The sequence below is a fragment of the Lontra canadensis genome, unplaced genomic scaffold (genome assembly GCF_010015895.1).
Source record: "Lontra canadensis isolate GAN:19392208 unplaced genomic scaffold, GSC_riverotter_1.0 scaffold118, whole genome shotgun sequence".
Classification (NCBI taxonomy): Eukaryota; Metazoa; Chordata; class Mammalia; order Carnivora; family Mustelidae; genus Lontra; species Lontra canadensis.
In genome coordinates, this window is record NW_022631112.1 from 575793 (window position 1) to 597422 (window position 21630).

At 41.0% G+C, this 21630-nt stretch overlaps 1 long non-coding RNA gene across 1 annotated transcript in view; it reads left to right on the forward strand.

The window, feature by feature from the left end:
• The window catches only part of LOC116857125, a 65973-nt gene extending 53036 nt beyond the window's left edge, over positions 1–12937 (forward strand). Inside the window, exon 3 of the long non-coding RNA XR_004380700.1 lies at positions 12858–12937. This is a non-coding gene — a long non-coding RNA (uncharacterized LOC116857125). The remainder of the gene's footprint in view (positions 1–12857) is intronic.
• The last annotated feature ends 8693 nt before the right edge of the window (positions 12938–21630 follow it).

Here is a 21630-nt window from a genome sequence, read left to right on the forward strand (position 1 = left end):
CAACTGGAGTGCAGTTGGCCTCTGGTGGGTAGAGGCCGAGAACATTGCTAAATATCTACAATGCACAGAACAGCCCCCACAACAAAGACTCTTCCAGCCCCAAATATCAGTAGGGCCTAAAGTAAGGAGGAACCTTGCTCTATACAATGCAGTATGTGAAACATAAGTAAGAGAAATAAAGCTTAGAAAATAACTGATTTTTATTGTCATTAACTGCAAAGAACATGTATCATCTAGAAAAGCAACCCCCGCAAATTAAATAAACATTATTAAAGTTCATAAAATAGTAAATAATGTAGCTGGATAAGATGTTTTCAATTATGTAAGAGACTTAAGAGTCTTTAAATTTTCCTACAGGTTTGGTTATCTATTCTACAAAAACTTCCTGAGAACAAAAGGATTTGTTTTATAAAAGAACACTTAGGAGATATAAGATGACGTTTACATTTTAAAACTATGGGAAAAAATTAAAAATTTTAATAACTGAGTCTATAACACTGTAATACAGTATTATAGGAAACCCAAATGGACATATCTTCCTCAGCTATAAGCTGGACTTGAGGGCTTTCTTAAAAAGTTTGTTAAAGCATGAAAAAATTGCTCACGGGTAGTAAATACACACACACACACACTCTCTCTCTCTCTCTTTTAAGCAGATCAAAACTTCATCATTATTTTTTAATGAAGGTAGTATTCAGATGCATTATTGGAAATCGAACTAGTCTATCACAATAGATCATTATGATCCGGTAGATGAAGCTTCTTGAGGGGAGGGCCCAAATCTTATTCATCTTCCTATCTCCATAACTGACACCTCCCAAGAACCCAATGTTTGTGAATGAATGAAATAAAGAGAAAACACTAACAGTAAGAGATGGTCTTTGAACTCACTAGTCAGAAGTTAACATAGAGCCACAACAATTGTAATTCAACATCTAAGAACCCATATCTGAAAGGATGAGTGAATAGTCAAGATTTTAATAGGAGGTTTTGCCTCATGTTGCAACCATAAAATGTAGAGGCTAAAAATAGAGGGAGTGAACAGGAATCAACCAGTGATATTTTACTAAGAACAGTAAACTCGGTTTTTAAATGTTGAACACCTGAAAGAGTCTATAAATACTTATATGCACATAACCTAAATGTATCAGTGGTTTCCTTGATCTTTCATTCATTTTCATGACAAGCCTTCAAAACTTGAGGGGAAGGGAGGGAGGAAAGAAACAAAGGAAGGCCAGGTGGAAAGTCACAATCAGGAAATAATCAAAAGCTTTTACTTTACCCCTTCCATCCAATCTCACAGGCTCACCCGAAAACCTTCCATTCTGATTTTTTTATTATGTTCTGAATGTTTAATAGCATTAATTCCACAGTTTCAAGGGGTTGAAAACCCTACAATCCAGTTTAATATAAGATGATTCAAAAATCCCATATTGGGACAGATTCGTGATCTGAGAAGCCTCAGACAAGTTCACCAGGGAACATATTCCAGTATGTTCTCTTGGTCTGTTCGATATAAATTTCAAAGCTTAGGGACAAGAAAAATCACAGTTACTATTCATTGAGCACTTGTTATGTGCCAGACATCTTACTAGAGAATTGTTCATACATTTTCTCAGCCAGCCATGATATGATAGCCTTCCAGATGAGGAGACAGAGGTAATACAAGAGGGCCACCCATAAACAGGCAGAGCCAGCCACACCTGCCAACCCCCAAAGCCAGACTCCTACGTACCACATTGCAGGTGTCTCCAGGATATCATATTTCTCTCCATAACCCACTCTTCATGGATTTGGTCATAAAATCTCCAGATCAGGAAGCATTGCTGAGACAGGGAACATAAAGGAAGTGCGCAAAACAGTCCTGGGCTAGAAGGACATGCTGTCTTCTTGAAGATATATGATAAGGAGCAGGCGGTGATTAATACCAACTGTAAAGAGTTCCAAAGGAAAGTTAAAGCACACGTCTGAATGGATGATATTGCCAATAGACATGTGGATGACCAAGAGGCAGAAAGAGAAAATACCAGATGGCATTGGTAAGGAAAGTCTCATCAAGGACCCTCAACCTACCAAAGATTCGATAGGACAGTCGCAGGATTTGGACAGATAGAGGAAGAGGTAGAAGTAGACGTTGTTCAAGTCAGTTTCTCTCCACTGGGGCTACTAGACAAACAGTAGCCAGGTGTGGGGCTGTTCAGGAGCAGAGCATGGCCAAGAGACAGCACCCAGGGTGACACTGAAACCAGAAGCCAGGAAGGCCACCCCTGCGGTGTCCATATGGAGGCACTGCGCCAAAGTCAGGAAGCAGGAACAGGGCAAAAGGTAGGAACTAGAGAGTTCAGTCCAAAGTCAGAGAATTGGGGAGGAAGGGAGAAATGAAATCTGGAGAGCCTTCCCAAGCTTCTTCATCCCAAAGGCAGACACCCCTAATGAGACATGGAGCCCCAGCTCAGAGTGGGGAGCATGCTGTGAAGGAGTTGAGGAAGGCTGTGCAAGAATGAATGTGTGAGTAAAGTCTAGGGTGTAAGAAGGGACCAGCCAGTCTAAAACGTAGGGTGCATCTGTGGAGAGTAGTATCAATTGGATAGGCCAGATGAGGCCAGCTGAGAGACTAGAGGATCATGGGCAACAGCCAGCTTATCAAGACACAAAAGCAGGTCTAGAGTCCAATGAAAAAGTATCCATTCCATGATGAATCTGACCGTTTGAGACGGGTTAAGTCCTTTTTTGTATTCCATCACCTTCCAAATTGGGAATTTTGACTCTGCCCCTTACCAGCTCTATGGCCTTGGGAAAATTACTTAATCTCTCTGTGCTTCAATGTTCTCATCTTTAAAATGATCATAGTGATTGTATCTACCTTGTAGGAGTGCTGTGAGGATCGATCCTGTTCATATATGTCACTTGCCCTGCACAGAGCCTGGCATGTGCTAGTGTAATGTGAGGGTTTGCAGTCTATGATTCCTTCCCCATTTCACCACTGTATAGGTTAAGGACTCACAATTGTGGGGGAGGTGGGCAAGAAGACGAAGAGGGGGAGGGTATCTCACAGCCATTCCTTCTCTGAATCACCCTGAATTATAAATGCATCTTTTGGAAACTGTCCAGCTCCTGAACATCTTGCCTGTGTCCAGAGCAGCACAGAGAAAGCCGTCAAGTTTGCTGTAGAGACTGCACATTTCTAACAGCTTTGGATCCCAGTATCCCTGCCTGGCCTCTTGCCTCGTCAGCAGTGTGCTGGGCTGATGTCTAAGTGAGTAAGTCCCCTTCTGAAGTTCTCACAATTCTAATCCCTAGCTCCAAGCCTCCAACACGCTTTCCATGTGATGCGCATGATGTCAGCATTATTTGCCCATCTAGATCAGGTCTGTGTTTCATCCCATGTAATAAATGTTGTTGGAGCAGCTGTATAGCCCACATTCGAGTGGGGAGACAGATGATAAACCAGATAAGTAAGTAAAATGTAAAGTGTTTTAGACAGCAAGAAGCATTAAGGAGAAAAAAATAAAACGGGCAGAGTGCAATTTTCGAAATGGTGGTCAGGGAAGGTGTCACTGAGAAGGTGACCACTGAGCAAAGACATGAAGAAAGTAACACCTCCTAGGTGTGTATGTGAGAAGAGGATCTTCCTGGTAGAGGGAAGGACAAGAGGAGAGGCTTTGAGGCAAGCGTGTGCCTGCCATGGTGTTGGAGCAACAGCCAGGAGCCCAGCGTGGCAGAAGCGGGATGAGTAGGGAGAGCCAGAGGGAGAGCAGGAAGGTCATGGGACAGGAGCACCTAGGCCTCAGAACCCCTAGTAAGGATTCTTTCTAGGAGGATGAGGTGTCGCTGGAGGGTGTGGACGTGATTTGACTTTTACATCTGACCAACTCTGTCTTCCTGCTGGGTTAGAAATACACTGAAGGGATGAGGATAAAACAAGGGAGAACAGTGAAGAGGATATTGTAATAAGATAAGAAGCGAGGGTTGGCAACAAGAGAAGGTAAGGGGTGGCAATGAGAGTCGTTAAAAAGTGTCAGATTGGCTTGAATATATTTAGAAGGTATACCCAATAGGATTTCCTGGTAGACTGGACAGGGGTGAGAGAAAAGCAAAACAAAGCAAAACAAACAAACAAACAAACAAAAAACCAGGAGACAAGAGGGACATCAGTGACTTTGTCTCCAGTAAGTGAGAATGGAGTTTCCTCTGAGATGCAGATGTTCAAGATGTCTGGTTCAACATCCAGGAGTGAAGCAATCTGGGCTGCAGGTAAAAATCAATCTCAAAAATAGGTCTCAAAGCCCATGCTCTAACTAATACCTTACAAACTTGGAATTTGGGGACTTGTACCTATTTTGTATGGGAGTGGGAATAACAGCTTTCCAGAAGTAACAAGAATGAAAAAACTAATTACACAATCTCAAAACTTAGTTTAAGTTATGATTTTCAAACACTTGATCTTCCCAAGCTTTCTCTGATTATCGAGGCCCTTCTCCCACCCTAACTGCTCCCCACCATTACCTAAAATAAAACCTATCTATGCCCAAGTTGGTTCTGGCATGATAATAGTTGGGCTATCACTCCCAATGGGAATGAATGTACCTTTTCACAACAAACTTTACATAAACAGTGGTTCTCTGCTTGTTAACACTCCTGGAGGACTACTATGAATTCAGGCACCCCTTCAACTCTTCCATTCCTTAGGCTACTGTCTGTCTAGACCTCTTGGCCATTTCAGAGTTTTTCTATTTTGACAAGGGAGGAAGACTGCAGGTCAACCTAATCATTCAAACAACCATGCAATGCATCAGGAAATTCATCAGTGTCCATCTCACTTGAGTTTTCTTATCTAGGCTATAGATTAGAGGCACTGTGAATTTTTTATTAAGACATAATGTATTATTTGCTTCAGGGGTACAGGTCTGTGAATCATCAGGCTTACACAATTCACAGCACTCACCACAGCACATACCCTCCCCAATGTCCATAACCCAGCCACCTTATTTGGTTTGTCTCCCTTCCCAGTCCCATCTTCTTTCATTTTTTTCCTTCCCTAGCCCCCAAATTCCCCACCTGCCTCTCAAATTCCTCATGTCAGAGAGGTCACAAGATCTGATTGACTTATTTCGCTCAGCATAATACCCTCTAGCTCCATCTACATCGTTACAAATGGCAAGATTTCATTTCTTTTGATGGCTGCATAGTATTCCTTTGTGTATATATATATTCCATTGTGTGTGTGTGTATATATATATATATATATATATATATATATATATATATATATCACATCTTCTTTATCCATTCATCTGTTGATGGACATCTAGGTTCTTTCCATAGTTCGGCTATTGTGGACATTGCTGCTATAAACATTTGGGTGCAATATGCCCCCTTTGGATCACTACATTTGTATCTTTAGGATAAATACCCAGGAATGCAATTCCTGTGTCATAGGGTAGCTCTATTTTCAACTTTTTGAAGAACCTCCATACTGTTTTCCAGAGTAGCTGCACCAGCTTGCACTCCTACCAACAGTGTAGGAGGGTTCCCCTTCCTCCATGTCCTTGCCAACATCTGTCATTTCCTGACTGGTTAATTTTTGCCATTCTGACTGCTGTGCAGTGGAATCTCACTGTGCTTTTGATTTGTATTTCCCTGATGCAGAGTGATGTTGAGCATTTTTTTATGTGTCTGTTATCCACTTGGATGTCTTCTTTGCAGAAATGTCTGTTTACGTCCTCTGCCCATTTCTTGATTGGATTTTTGTTCTTCGGATGTTGAGTTTGATAGGTTCTTTATAGATTTTGGATACTAGCCCTTTATCTGATATGCCATTTGCAAATATCTTCTCCCATTCTGTCAGTTGTCTTTTGGTTTTGTTGACTGTATCCTTTGCTGTGCAAAAGCTTTTGATCTTGATGAAGTCCCAATAGTTCATTTTTGCCCTTGCTTCCATTGCCTTTGGTGATGTTTCTAGGAAGAAGCCGCTGTGGCTGAGGTTGAAGAGGTTGCTGCCTGTGTTCTCAAGGATTTTGGTGGATTCCATCTCACATTGAGGTCTTTCATCCATTTGGAGTCTATTTGTGTGTGTGGTGTAAGGAAATGGCCCAGTTTCATTCTTCTGCATGTGGCTGTCCAATTTTCCCAACACCATTTGTTGAAGAGACTGTCTTTTTTCCATTGGACATTCTTTCCTGCTTTGTCAAAGATTAGTTGACCATAGAGTTGAGGGTCCATTTCTGGACTCTCTATTCTGTTCGATTGATCTATGTGTTTGTTTTTGTGCCAGTACCATACTGTCTTGAAGATGACAGCTTTGTAATAGAGCTTGAAGTCTGGCATTGTGATGCTGCCAACTTTGTTTTTCTTTTTCAATATTCCTCTGGCTATTCAGGGTCTTTTCTGGTTCCATATAAACTTTAGGATTATTTGTTCCATTTCTTTGAGAAAAGTTGATGGTATTTTGTTAGGGATTGCTTTAAATGTGTAGATTGCTTTAGGTAGCATAGACATTTTCACAATATTTGTTCTTCCAATCCATGAGCATGGAACATTTTTCCATTTCTTTGTGTCTTCCTCAGTTTCTTTCATGAGTACTCTATAGTTTTCTGAGTATAGATTCTTAGCCTCTTTGGTTAGGTTTATTCCTAGGTATCTTATGGTTTGGGGTGCAATTATAAATGGGATTGACTCCTTAATTTCTCTTTCTTCTGTCTTGTTGTTGGTGTAAGAAATGCAACTTCTGTGCATTGGTTTTATATCCTGACACTTTACTGAATCCCTGCATGAGTTCTAGCAGTTTTGGAATGGAATCTTTTGTGTTTTCCACATAAAGTATCATATCATTTGCAAAGAGTGAGAGTTTGACTTCTTTGCTGATTTAGACACCAGACTTCTTTTTGTTGTCTGATTGCTGAGGCTAGGACTTCTAGTACTATGTTGAACAGCAGTGGTGATAATGGACAGCCCTGCCATGTTCCTGACCTTGGGGGAAACACTCTCAGTTTTTCCCCATTGAGAATGATATTTGCAGTGGGTTTTTCATAGATGACTTTGATGACATTGAGGTATGTGCCCTCTATCCCTACACTTTGAAGAGTTTTGATCAAGAAAGGATACTGTACTTTGTCAAATGCTTACCCAGCATCTATTGAGAGTTTCATATGGTTCTCATTCTTTCTTTTATTAATATATTGTACACATTGATTGATTTGCTGATGTTGAACCAAACTTACAGCCCAGGAATAAATCCCACTTGGTCGTGGTGAATAATCCTTTTAATGTACTGTTGGATCCTATTGGCTAGTATTTTGGTGAGAAGTTTTTCATCCATGTTCATCAAGGATATTGGTCTGTAATTCTCCTTTTTGATGGGGTCTTTGTCTGGTTTGGGGATCAGGGTAATGCTGGTCTCATAATGTGAGTTTGGAAGTTTTCCTTCCATTTCTATTTTTTGGAACATTTCAGGAGAATAGGTATTAATTCTTCTTTAAATGTTTGGTAGAATTCCCCTGAGACGCCATCTGGCCCTGGACTTTTGTTTGTTGGGAGATTTTTGATAAATGCCTCAATCTCCTTACTGGTTATGGGTCTGTTTAGGTTCTCTATTTCTTCCTGGTTCAGTTTGGGTAATTTATACGTCTCTGGGAATGCATCCATTTCTTCCAGATTGTCAAATTTGCTGGCGTATGGTTGCTCATAATATGTTCTTATAATTGTTTGTATTTTTTTGGTGTTGGTTGTGATCTCTTCTCTTTCATTCATGATTTTATTTATTTGGGTCCTTTATCTTTACTTTTTGATAAGTCTGGCCAGGGGTTTATCAATCTTATTAATTCTTTCAAGGAACCAGCTCCTATTTCATTGATTTGTTCTACTGTTCATTGATTTCTGCTCTGATCTTTATTATTTCTCTTCTCCTGCTGGGTTTAGGCTTTTTTTGTTGTTCTTTCTCCAGCTCCTTTAGGTGTAGGGTTAGGTTGTGTACTTGAGACCTTTCTTGTTTCTTGAGAAAGGCTTGTAATTGCCATATACTTTCCTCTCAGGACCGCCTTTGCTGTGTCCCAAAGATTTTGAACAGTTGTGTTTTCATTTTCATTTGTTTCCATGAATTTTTAAAAATTCTTTAATTTCCTGGTTGACCCATTCATTCCTTAGTAGGATGCTCTTTAGTCTCCATGTATTTGAGTTCTTTCCAACTTTCCTCTTGTGGTTGAGTTCTAGTTTCAAAGCTTTGTGGTCTGAAAATATGCAGGGAATGATCCCAATCTTTTGGTACCAGTTAAGACCTGATTTGTGACCCAGAATGTGATCTACTCTGGAGAATGTTCCATGTGCACTAAAGAAGAATGTGTATTCTGTTGTTTTGGGATGGAATGTTCTGAATATATCTGTGATGCCCATCTGGTCCAGTGTATCATTTAAAGGCTTAATTACCTTGTTGATTGTTTGCTTAGATAATCTGCCCATTTCAGTGAGGGAGGGTGTTAAAGTCCCCTACTGTTATTGTATTATTATTGATGTGTTTCTTTGATTTTGTTCTTAAATGGTTTATATAATCGGCTGCTCCCATGTTAGGGGCATAGATACTTAAAATTGTTAGATCTTCTTGTTGGACAAACCCTTTAAGTATGATACAGTGTTCTTCCTCATCTCTTATTAATGTCTTTGGCTTAAAATCTAATTTATCTGATATAAGGATTGCCACCCCAGCTTTCTTTTGATGTTCATTAGCATGGTAAATTGTTTTCCACCCCCTCACTTTAAATCTGGAGGTGTCTTTGGGTCTAAAATGAGTTTCCTGCAGACAGCATATCAGTGGGTCTTGGTTTTTTTTTATCCATTCTGGTACTCTGTGTCTTTTGATTGGGGCATTTAACTCATTTACATTCAAGGTAACTATTGAAAGATATGAATTAGTGTCACTGTATTGCACTGTAAGGTGACTGTTACTGCATATTGCCTCTGTTCCTTTCTGTTCTGTTACTTTTAGGCTCTCTCTTTGCTTAGAGGACCCCTCTCAACATTTCCTGTAGGGCTGCTTTGGTATTTGCAAATTCTTTTAGTTTTTGTTTGTCCTGGAAGCTTTTTATCTCTCTTTCTATTTTCAATGACAGCCTAGCTGGATATAGTACTCTTGGCTGCCTGTTTTTTCTCACTCAGTGCTCTGAATAGATCCTGCCAGTCCTTTGTGGCCTGCCAGGTCTCTGTGGATAGGTGTGCTGCCAATCTAATATTTCTACCATTGTTTGTTACAGACCTCTTGTCCCAAACTGTTTTGGGATGTTCTCTTTGTCACTGAGACTTGTAAGTGTTACTATTAGATGAGAGGGTGTGGACCTATTTTTATTGATTTTGAGGGGAGTTCTCTGTGCCTTTGGGATTTTGATGCTTGTTCCCTTAGTCAAATTAGGGAAATTCTCTGCTGTAATTTGCTCCAATATACCTTCTGCCCCCCTCTCTCTCTCTTCTTCTTCTGGGTTCCCAATTATTTTAATATTGTTTCATCTTATGATATCACTTATCTCTTGAATTCTCCCTTTGTGGTCCAGTAGTTATTTGTCTCTCTTTTTCTCAGCTTCTTTATTCTCTGACATTTGGTCTTCTATATCACTAATTCTTTCTTCTGTCTTATTTATCCTAGCAGTAAGAGCTCCCATTTTTTATTGCACTTCATTAATAGCTTTTTAAATTTCAACTTGATTAGATTTTAGTTCTTTTATTTATCCAGAAAGGGATTTTATTTATCCAGAAAGGGATTCTCTAGTATCTTCCATGCGTTTTTTGAGCCCAGCTAGCACCTTGATAGTTGTCATTCTGAACTCTAGTTCTGACATACTTTTTTTAAAGATTTTACTTATTTATTTGACAGAGAGAGATCACAAGTAGGCAGAGAGGCAGGCAAAGAGAGGAGGAAGCAGGCTCCCTGCTGAGCAGAGAGTCCAATGCGGAGCTGGATCCCAGGACCTTGGGATCATGACCTGAGCCGAAGGCAGCCACTTAACCAACTGAGCCACCCAGGGACCTTCTAGTTCTGACATGTTACTAATGTCTGTAATGTACCGAGGCATTGGTACTGCCTCTTGTTCTTTTTTTTGAGGTGAGCTTCTCCACTTTGTCATTTATCCAGATAAGAATAGATGAATGAGAGAACATAATACTAAAAGGGTAGCAACAACTCCAGAAAAATATACACTAACCAAATCAGAAGAGACCCAAAGCCAGGGGGAGAAGAAAGGAGGGGGGGGGTAATATATATGTGTGTGTGTGTGTGTGTGTGTGTGTGTTAGACTGGTGAATGGAACCAGGCCACACACTTGATTTTGGGTGTATTTTGGTCTATTAGAAGAAATTGTTCCCCAAAATTTTAAAGAAAGAAAATACACACACACACACACACACACACACACACACATACATATGGGTTAAAATGATGAAGGGATGGAATATGACCATTAAGATGAAAATTTAAAAAGGAATTGATAAGACAAGAAGTTGGTTGGAAAAAATAAAAGAGGAAAGAATGTGATCAAGCTGGAGAATAGAACAAAGCTATGTGCTAGATTTAGGGTATATTTTGATCTGTTAGAAGAAACAGTATCCCAAAATTTTAAAGAAAGAAAAACCTATATAAACCTATATAGAAAATAAGGTTCAATACAATGAAGGGATAGAATATGAGTATAACAATGAAATTTTTTTTAACAATGAAAATTTTATAAGATTTTTAAAAGGTATTGATAAAATAGTTTAAAAAACATTAAAAGAGGAAAAATTTTAAAAAATAGAATAAGAAAAATAAAATTTAAAAAATTTAACCTTGAAAGACTAGAGAATCATGGGGAAAAAAAGCCATGAATTCTACGTGCTATATTCCCATCGCTCTGAAGTTTTGCAGTTCTCATTCAGTGAACTTGGTCTTGGCTGGATGTTCTTGCTTATCCTCTGGGATAGGGACCTATTGCAGTGATTCTCAAATGTCTTTGCCTGAGGCGGAATTGCATCGCCCTTGCCAGGGGCATGGCTAAATTATCTGCTCGGGTTCACTCTCGTGAGCTTTTGCTCCCTGAACGCTTTCTGTAGAGCTTTGGAGGACAGGAATGAAAATGGCAGCCTCCCAATCTCCGACCTCAGAGGAGCTGAGAGCTCAGGGCCCTACTCCTCCATGCACCCTCAGAGAAAAGCAGTCAATCCCTCCCGTCTCCCTGGTCTCTGCACTCCAAGCTCACCCAGCCTGTGACCAAGCATTTCTATCTCTGGTGCACGGCTCCATTTGGAGTCTCCAAACCCAGCAGATTCTTGCAGCGTGCTCCCGAGCTGCTCCTCCCAGAGGAGGAAGGAGGGGATCTCTCCAGATCTGCCACCTGTGGGGTCCCTGCTCAAAGAGCAGTAGCCTGACTCTGCCTAGGATGATGATTTAATGTAACTCTTTGGCTCGGTCATTGCAGCTGGCTTCCCCACTCTGATACCTGGGAGCTCTGTCACACTATGACACCCCTGGTCTTTTTGTGTCCCCATGGGTCCTGAGACCACACTGTCCCTGCAAGGGCTCCACTCCCCGCTTAGCCTCTGGAGCGATGTCCCTCAGTGGAACAGACTTCTAAAAGTCTTGATTTTATGCTCTGCTGCTCTGTGCTTCCTGGGAGCCAGCCCTTCCGCCCCCCACCCCACGCAGTCTGTCTTCCCATTTGTTGCCTTGGATTCACTTCTCCACATGTCCTACCTTCCAGAAAGTGATCGCTTTTCTGTTCCTAGAATTGCTGCTCTTCTTCTATCTCCTGTTGAGTTTGTAGGTGTTCAGAATGGTTTGATAACTATCCAGCTGAACTCCTGGGACCTGATGATATTGAGGTCTCCTACTCCTCCGCCATCTTGCTCCCCTGACACTGTGATTTTCTAAGACCATATATAGAAGAGAAGGGGCAGTTGGTCATTGCAGGAATAAAAGGCTGAGCTAGACCTAAGAGCAGATGTCTTCTCTCACAGATGTAGGAAGTTTGGGAGCTTATATCCTTTCTATCCATTGCTTAGGAGGGGGATATGCAATTTGGATTCACGAACATGTATTGACTTATTGACACAGCAGGGGCTAAGTGCCCTTGCTTATGTTATTCTCATGTAATCCTCACATTAGCACTGAGAAGTGGTACAGTATTATTTTGCAGTGGGGGGAAATGAGGTTCAGAGAGCACAAGCAAACTGCTTGAGGCCAAGTCAGCTGTGAATGGCAAGAGTTAGCCCCCAACCCAGGTCTTAAGGGGCTTTTACTCCCATGCCATGTTTTTGCATCATGATGTGAACAAATAATGAAAGGTTTAAGGCAAAACAGAGAGTCTCTAAGCCCAGTGTTTGCCGAAGATGACTTGTCTTCTCTTCAGAAAGGAAATATCCATGTGGGAGAGGTTTTACCTCAGAATGTGGAGATTACACTCTTAGTTGCCAGGAGAAGATGGGTAAACACTTTATTCAACGCCTCAAAGATGTGATAACAGAATTTTCCTTTTTTCATTTGCCCAGGAGAGAGTCAAAATTCACAACCATAAGACACACACCCCAAATGTGTGTGTAGGTCTGTGTGTACATGGGTGGGGAGAGAACACCAGTCAATACTTACTTGGGTTAGGTCCAGACTGTCCCTGACTATGATCGTTGGATTTATGATTTCTCAACTTTACAATGGTGGGAAAGCCACATGCATTCAGTAGAAACTGTACTTCGAGGGGTGCCTGGCTGTTTCAGTTTGCAGAATGTGTGACTCTTGATCTCAGGGATCTCAGAGTCATGAGTTTGAGTCCCACGTTGGGCACAGAGCCTACTAAAAATTAAAAAAGAAAGAAACTGTACTTTGAATTCTGAATTTGGATCTTTTCCAGGGCTAGCAATGTGCTTCTGTCCTGTGATGCTGAGTAAGGCAGTGAGCCACAGCTCCCAGTCAGCCATGCAATCACAAAGGTCAGTGACAATTATATTTACAACCATTCTGTACCCACACAGCCATTCTGTCTTGCACTTTTAGTACGGTATTTAATAAACTATGTGATGTTCACTTCGTTATAGAATAGGCTTTGTGCTAGGTGACTTTGCCCAGCTGTAGGCTAAGGTAAGTGTTCTGAGCACATTTAAGATGGACTAGGCCAAGCGATGTTCCATCAGTTAGGTGTATTACATGCATTTTCAACTTACTGTATTTTTGACTTAGGGTGGGCTTATTGGGGCATAATGCCATCATAAGTCAAGGAAGATCTATATTCTCTTAAGTCCTTTCCATACATGATTGCTCTTAGTCTTTGCGTATGTTCTTTGAGGCATTCTCCCCTTTACGTTCCAGAAAAACAAAACAAGAGTCTTTCAGGTTAAGGTTTGTGTAATTACTTACAGTACTCAAAGCTTATGAGAGGCAAGATTCCCACCCAAATGGATACAAGTAACTCCCATTTTCCCTGTAGCCCGAAACCCACCATTTGAAAATAGCACTTTAATTGAAATGGCTACTCTTACACTTCCCCCATGGACATGTGAACTGATAGCTTTCAGACTGAAACCGTGGCACTTTTGATCCAATTATAAAAGTAAGCATATTCCTTCAGCTGACTAATTCCATATCTGGGAATTTTGCCTAAGGAAATAATCAGGCATATGTGTGCAAAAATTAATGTGCGAGTAAGTTCTGTATATTGTTATTTGAGTTATTTATTCTTGAGTTATTAATATTGTTGCTAAGTTATGAGATTCAAATGTCGACTAGGATCCGGGTGCGATCCATTATGGTACATCCCTGAGGGGAATGTTAGGAAGTCATTAAAAATTATGGTGTAGGGGCGCCTGGGTGGCTCAGTGGGTTAAAGCCTCTGCCTTCGGCTCGGGTCGTGATCCCAGGGTCCTGGGATCGAGCCCCGCATCAGGCTTTCCGCTCTGCAGGGAGCCTGCTTCCTCCTCTCTCTCTCTGCCTGCCTCTCGGCCTGCTTGTGATCTGTCTGTCAAATAAATAAATAAATTCTTTAAAAAAAATTTTTAAAAAGTATGGTGTAGAAGAATATTTGATAACAGGAGGATACTGCTATCATATATTCAGTGAACACAAGCAGGTGTTAACCCAGTGTAGTATACCTACAGGATATATAGTATGCATTGAAAAAAATACCAGAAGAGATACACTGAATTTTCTGGAAAGACAGGACCTCACTTAATTTGACTCAAAGCTGACAAGAAGTGTTCCTTAACCAGAGGCTCAGTGCAGTGTCCATGTGAGGTTCTGTCTTCAGCATGTCTTCCCACCTCATGGAACAAAATCCAGATTTCTTAACTTAGGCTGGAAAACCCTAAACAATTCTGGTCTTCTGGACATCTATCCACCCTCCTTCTGTGTTGCTCACTATGCTTCCCCCACACAGGCCCTTTTTAGCTCCTAGACTGCATGTGCTCGACCCTAGTGTTGTGCAGGGACTTTGTACATGCTGTCCCTTCTGCCAGGAATATTTCCCCCATTCTAATGGCCGGCTTCTTTCTTCAGGTCCCAGCTTAAATGTCACCTCTTCAGTGCAGTTCTTTGACTGCCTCACGTAATGTAAGTATTCCCCTCTATTCTCCCCCACAGCATCCTGTTCTTTTTCTTTTTTCACACACGTGATAATTTGTAATGACATATTTATGTAGTTTACTTGTTCAGTATCTGCCTTCTTATGGAAGGTAAGACCTGTGAGGCTAAGGCCCACATCTGGTTTGCTCACCACTGTACTAAGTATCTACTCATGGCAGGCACTCAAGAAAGACTTGTTGAATGAATGAATAAATGAACAAAGATAACACAAAATTATTAGGCACTGACTCTACACCTAGCAAAGTGCTGTGGAAGGTTTAAAAGGTCTTTAGAGAAAGGAGACAGGAACTAGATAATCAGTGGCTGATTATCAATGTAAATCAGTGTAACACACAGGCTGTAAGAATTCATACAAGGAAATGCTTTGCTTATCTCTAAACCGTTTTCTAAGAATGGCTCATTGGATGTGAACTATGTCCTGAATCCTAGAAGTAATATGAAGTAGAGTTATCACTGAGCACAGGTCTCCCATTTTTCTTTCTTTTTTTCTTTTTATTTTAATTCAATTAATTAACGTATAATATATTATTGGTTTCAGAGGTACAGGTCTGGGATTTATCAGTCTTATACAACACCCAGAGCTCATTACATCACATGCCCTCCTTAATGTCCATCACTCAGTTACCCCATTCCTCCACACTCAGGTCTCCCATTTTTCTAAGGGTATCCAGTTCCAGATACATCAGTTAAAGTGGAGCCAACCTCTACCACTTGGCGTGTGCTCACTTTTGCACTACACGGTCCCTTCAAATCTGACTTCCTTCCCGAAGCAAGAGGAGAGAACCTGCTGTACTTGTCCAAAAAGAGCTTGTCCAGGATGCCTGGGTGGTTCAGTGGTTTAAGTGGCTGCCTTCGGCTCAGGTCATGATCTCAGGGTCCTGGGATTGAGTCCCACTTCAGGCTCCTTGCTCAACGGAGAGCCTGCTTCTCTCTCTGCCTCTTCCTGCCACTCTGCCTGCTTGTGTGCGTGCTCTCTCTCTCTCTGACAAATAAATAAATAAAATCTTAAAAAAAAAAATAGAGCTTGTCCAAAATCACTAGGGCTGTGGTTCACAAGTAGAAGTCATCCGTCTTCTGAAGAACCACACAAAATACTAAAAGGGTGGGGAAAGAAAAAAACACAAAACAAAACAAATCACTTTTCTGTTAAAAGAGAAATCTTCATAGATAAAACCTGGCAGAAGGCTTAAGAACAATTGTAGGCAAAAAGAAAACAGATTATTCTACACATTTTATTATTTTTCCCATAGCAGACTACAAAATGGCAACCTTTATCTGACTCTAAAAACAAACACATAGGGTGAACTTAGGGCCCATCAGTGCTCCGAGGGAATGTTGCCTGTGGACATGAATTTGGGTGTTTGTGGTGGGGGCTGGGATGGCATGAATATTTTCCAAGCCTTATTCAAACAGTAACTTGTATCTGCTATCATGCTATCAATTTTTCCAACAGTGGATTGCAAATTCACCTCATAAATCAATCTGTACAAGAGGTCAGAAGCCAACCACAGCCAATTAAAACCTCTCAGCAATAATTCATCTAAGATCTGAGTAAGGATTTTTTTTTTAACAAGTCCTAGGAGGCTCTTGTTTATTCTAATCAGATCAGAAGAGGAAGAACTAAATTGGGTAGAACCTGCATTTTTCTCTTATCCCAGAACACAAACTCAGATGTTTTTATAGGGAAAGGAAGAGGAAAAGGAGAGAGATATGAGGAAAGAGTGGGCTGAGAAATCAGAACACTTTCTGCGCCTAAAGCAGTGTTACCGAGGCTCTCCCAAGGCCAGACCTGCGCCTAACTGCCTCATTCTGGGGTGCTTCGATTCCAACCTCTTTGGCGTCTGAGTCCTGTCAGTATTGTGTCCAACAAGTAAATACAGTTCAACTACAATTCAGTGAGTGTCTTTGACAGGTCAGGCCCTATGGAAGCTTGAAATAAATCCGGTATGCTTGTTGGTTTTTAGAGGACTGTAGATTACAGGTTACCCAGAGCTGAGAAATTGCTGGAACAATTAAGAGGCTATAGAGCATATACTCTGTGTGTGTAAATATGTAGCTTTACACGCACATATTCATATAGTACAACTCTACCACCGTAATGATAGTTGTTGAAACTGTGTTGAAAGCTGAGTGAACTCGGAGAAATCATTCAGCTTTCTGAACTTCTGTTCTGCGTCTGGGAGATGGGGGATAACATCCCGACAGCGTAGGCATGAGGGAGATGAAACAAGATGTTGGCAAAGCTTCGGCGTGCTCTCTGGCCCCCAGGGTGGCCACTCAGTTCTGGCTGTAAGGAAACACACTATGGGATTCTGGGCCCCACGGCAGTGCTCCCTGCTCCTCAGCTCACTGGGTTTCTAACTCCTCCCTCCAGTCACAAGTCTAGCCCGATTCCTGATGGATCACCGCACTGATGCGTCCTATAGGTTGGGACTGAGGAGCTGCCAACAGCCAGCCTCAGCCTCCTGTTGGGGGCAGAACAGCCCACGGGGGCAGTCTCTGCCTGGCTGGAGGGGCTCCCTGTTCCCCAACATGCTCCTGCCTGATTAGCAAGACTCTGACTTCATCCTCCTCCCAACCTCCGGCTCACAAGCAAACCCTCTAGCTATTTTTAAAAACAAAATGCTTTATTTCCTGATTATAAACATACAGGGAAATGCTTATTGTAACAGTTGGAACAGACGTATAAAATGTATAAAGGAACAAAATTAATAGTCTTGCTGTCTCCATTCCCTCTATCCTGAGGTAGTCAACATGACTTGTAAATATCTTCCCATGACTTGTAAGTACCCAAAAAATACAATATCCATACTTTAAAAGTATACATGCAATCCTATAGACAATGATAAATAGGGCGTGCCACTTGCCACCCCTACTTCCACAGAGTCCAAAGGATTACGGAAGCTTTTCCCAGCTACTATTTAGAAACTCTAGACAAAACTGTGAGATCTTTACCCAAGTTCGGCAGGACATTCAACAAAGTAAATAGAAATATTGGCTTTGTCTTCCTGGTTGCTATCTTTTAGATTTCATCCAAAGGGTTCCAAAGCGTTAGGTTTGTCAAAGAACTCATAATTGTTTTATTTCTCTGTAAAACCAGAGTAGTTTATCTATTTACGATCTGGTTCCCTTTCCTGGGACGTTCTCTTTGTCTTCAGCTTTTTCTAGATTTTGAGATACAGGCAAAGGAAAGCTGGCAGCAAGAGACACTGTCTTCCTCACCAGAGGTCTCTCGGCAACTACCTTCTCAGGGTGAGGAGATGGTGTGTGTGCTTGAGCAGACAAATTCTGTGGGCTGGCCACAGAATTTGGGTTGACCAGGGTGACCAGGCCCAACACCACACCAGCTAGGAGCGAAGAGCCTGTCAGAAAACATGGTACACTTCAGTCTCTTAACTGCTGGAACAGCTGGTACCTCAATGACACTGGCCAGGGTGGGTCTAAGAGTAGAGTTAATAGTCATTTTTCCCATCAAGTCCTGGGCAATTCCTGAGAAAATGCACATGGAACCAAATCCCATTCCACACCCAGGACTCCACGGAAGGGGATGGAGAGTGGAAGTACACAGTGGACGTGATCAGCCTGATTGCCTCCTTCTCCTATTCAGTACTGATCACCAGCAGGGTAAACACACCTAGAGAGATGGGGATGTTCTTGGTATGAGGTACTCAGGTATCTCTCTCAACTCTGCTGGGAAGACAAGACACCAGCACTCCCTCCCACTCAGCCACGTTCTGGTGAGAGCACAGAGACCCTGCTGCATGAATCAAAGTAAGAGCTAGGGAAAACTCATGCATCCTGAGAGAGAAAAGCACTGTGACACCAAACGTAAACCCCTAAATCCAGTCTAGCACGAACGAGGATAAGGAGGCTCCTTCCAGCTGGAAACAGAACAGCCCCCATAGAGTTATTTATCGCTCGCCCACCATGTTTATTATTGTTTGAGAGCCAGAGAAAGTGGCTGTGTTTACAGCAGGTTACGGGGATATCAGAACACTCCACACGGGATTCGTGAGGCTCCTGGAGCCTGACAGAGATTAGGAAGCATAGAGACGCCCCTCCTAGACACACACATATTCTCTAATTACACTCCGTGTGTGTTGTTTATCTGAGGACTTTGAGCTTCTTGAAGATAGGGGTGATGCTTTATATCCTCTACATCCTCTTCCAATCGTTCTGTAGAGGAAGTGAGACTTATGAAGCAGGAGCTCCATAAATATTTGTGAAATGAGCTCAGTCAGAGAACAGAATCTGCTCCGATTGTCAGTAAAAACAACTTAATCTTCAGCTACTACTGCAGAATCTAGTATGTGAGGAGCCAGATTAGCCAGGGTAGGAGGAAGAGAGGAGCAAAAGTTAAAGGTAGATGCCGCTCCCGGCCCTCCTGGTGGGGTGAGGAGAGTAGCACCACCTTTCACAGCTGACTCCATCTGTTAGAATAATTTTTTTAAACTTTCTCACTAAAATCTTTTGAACATTGTGTTCAAATCCCCACCATTTCTTATTTTAGACATAAGGCTTAAAACATTTTTTAAAAAGGAATATATGGAGATCCCCTCTCACAGTGCCTGGAATATGGCCCCAGATGCTGGTTTCCTTCTCATTTTCCCTGTCTTCTGGGCTTTAATCCATGGAAGTTGGAGTAACCCGATGCAGAGTCTTTCCTGAAAGCACAGTTTGGCAGGAAAAAGGAGGACGAGGGCCAAGGAGACGTGTCAGTGAGGAACTCAGGGAAAAGTGTTGTTCTGGTGGACATTCTAGTTTGTGAGCAAAAAAGTATATGTGGGAATATCTGCAACCTCAAGGCCACTTGACTTGACACTTAACAGCCAGGCTGAACCCAACGTGCAGGAGAAATCCAGCTGACAGGAATCTTCCTCAGACTCTGCTCAGAAAACGCTTTCTACGGTCTAGGTTGTTATCCTCATGATGTATCTTGTCGCTTGTCTCCCCACTTTGAAAAAGAAAACACGTTCTCAGACTTTATGAAGAAACTTGTGCTTACTGTTTGTTTTTTTTTTTAACATGACCCAGAAAAAAAAAAAAATGACAATGGAAGGTATGGCACAACACCTAATAACAGAAGGAAGTTAAACCTTCCCCTAGTCCTCCAACCCCACCCCCATTTTGAACAAGGAAATTTAAATTATTGGGAAATTTAAATTACTTGTGGCCTATAATAGCATTTACTCAGAGGAAACACGCAGGTTTATAATGTGAAATAATTGTGGTTTTTTGTTTGAAAGTTCTTTTTTTTTAAAGATTTTATTTATTTATTTGAGAGAGAGAGAGACAGAGAGAGAGAGCATGAGAGGGGAGGTCAGAGGGAGAAGCAGACTCCCTATGGAGCTGGGAGCCCGATGTAGGACTCGATCCCAGGACTCCGGGATCATGACCTGAGCCAAAGGCAGTTGCTTAACCAACTGAGCCACCCAGACACCCCTATTTGAAAGTTCTTTAAATTCCTTATGAGACAGAGGAAATAGAAAGAAGACACCCAGATGCTATATAAATTTTTAAAAAATACATAAAAATATGAGAATAACATTATGGATAACTCTGTTTTCTAGCTAACTTAAACTCTGATATGGACATAACCTAGTTTTTGAGAGATCTTTGACAAAGTTGATATTTCTCAAATTTCTGTGAAACTCCTTATAAGTACTGATTGGAAAGGTATAGAATTTAGTCAAAAAAGTCAAAATGAGAATCTGAGGCTAGTATTTTCCTCTGATTTTGTTTGATTCTGCTAATTTTGTTTCTAATTTTTTTCTTTCCCAGCTATGTGTTTTCCAATGCCATCATTTTAGCTTCAAGTACTATAACTATACTTTTAGTTTATCACAATTTTGCATTTACGTATAACTAAGATCTTTTATTTAATAAATAGTGATTGGATTGCTAACACTGTACCAAGAACTGAGTTTTAAAAGGATGATAACATCTCTGAGTCTATGTTTTCATACAGCTCTTCTTAAAACATAGTAATATTAAAATATACTTTTCATATGCCCTAAAAAATAAGCAAGCAAAAACAACTGGGATGTAGAGGGAACTTATAAACACTAACATTAACAAACACTGACAGATGAATACCATAACTACACTAAAAACAGGGGATGAAAAGAACTGACTTAAGTAACTATGGAAAACAGTTATCTTGACTAGGTATTATCAGGCTAACGGCAAAAAGAACCATTCAAATGCTGTCTTCTACTTAAAAATCTGTATCTTAAAAATCTGTATCTCATTAAACGTTTACTAGAACATTTAAAAAATGAATAGGCTGTGGATAATCACAGCTGGGTTTCTCTGTGTTAGAGAAAGAAGTTACAAGTAAGGAAAGGGGAAAGATTAAAATGAACCCTGTGGATTAGAATCCAAGTTATCAATATAAATTCATATTATTATGTACACACACATATATGTAGACATATATATATACATGAATACATGTATTTTATATGTATGTATACACACAGATATGTACATATAGGAAGATACATACAGAGATGTAGATGGTACTGATGGGTATATATGCATGGTTTAAAATCAGAATACTTCCTAGCTCTGTCTACTGAGAGGGCCTAGAAGCAATGGTCTCCAGTAGCAATGAGCACAACTAATGCCCACATCTTGGTTTGTAAACACCATTCCCCAATAAAAGGAACCAAGGCTGCTTGGAGAGATAGTAGGACAGGGACAGAGCCGGGAAAATATGAGTCTGGAAAACCTTGTGAAGCCAGAAAGGAGGGAAGTGCTCTAAATAAGATGGGGGCATGTCAAAAGAAAACAAAAGTCTACTTATGAACATTCCTAATGGACAAGTTAGGACAATCTGGGCAACAAAACAAATACTGATACCATTGGATTTTGCCCATAGAATAACATGAATATTCATGAGACCAGACTGCTATAAATATATGTGAATAAATAGGTAAATAAATAAATGACTAAGAAGAGATAGCTCTTTCTCGTAGTAGAATTCCAATGAATGGATGTAGAAGGAAAGGTGGAAGTAGAAAATCACCATTAGGTAAATATTATAG